Source organism: Chrysochloris asiatica, unplaced genomic scaffold (assembly GCF_000296735.1).
Source record: "Chrysochloris asiatica unplaced genomic scaffold, ChrAsi1.0 scaffold00043, whole genome shotgun sequence".
NCBI lineage: Eukaryota > Metazoa > Chordata > Mammalia > Afrosoricida > Chrysochloridae > Chrysochloris > Chrysochloris asiatica.
Genome location: NW_006408561.1, coordinates 5,784,211 through 5,784,870, shown reverse-complemented (window position 1 = coordinate 5,784,870; position 660 = coordinate 5,784,211). Strand labels below are relative to the sequence as shown.

General features: G+C 51.8%; 1 pseudogene; it reads left to right on the top strand.

The window, feature by feature from the left end:
• Positions 1-9: 9 nt before the first annotated feature.
• On the top strand, positions 10-654 carry LOC102824333 (annotated as a pseudogene).
• The last annotated feature ends 6 nt before the right edge of the window (positions 655-660 follow it).

Sequence of the window (660 nt, the reverse complement as noted above, 5' to 3'; positions counted from 1 at the left end):
GCGCCCGCCATGGTCGACAAAATGGACACGTCTCTGGAGGACATCATTAAATTGAACCGGATCCAGTGGGTCGGTTATCACTCTTGGTGCAGCCCGCTGTGGTAGCAGCAGGAACCGACCAGCGCCCTACAGTAAGCCGAAACAGCTTCTAGACAAGTGGCAACACTACCTTTTCGGTAGTGGCTTTCGAGGTGGTGCAGGTGTGGAGACCAGTTGTTGTTGCTGTTGTTAAATCTGGATTTTGGTGTGTCAGATGCCAACTTTCAGGAGCTCTTTGCTGAGTGTGGAATCCTAAAGAAGGCTGCTCTGGCCCGAGTTTAGGAACTGCAGATGTGAACTTTGAACTGAAGGCTGCCACCCTGAAAGCAATGAAACAATACAACGGTGTCCCTTTGGATGGCAGTTCCATGAACATGAACTGGTCACATCACAGATCAACACACAATGGAGATCTACACAGAGTATACACAGAGGCAGTATGACTAGAAACTGTGGCTGTGGAGCTTTCTGTGGTGGCGGTGGTGCCCCTCAGACACCCGCGGGGCAGCAGCGGACAAGGTTGGAGGGACCCGCAGAAGTTCAAAGCAGCAGTTCTCCGCAGAAGAACTGGACACCCAGCTGGATGCTTATAAGGCCAGGATGGATACTAGCTAGACAGAC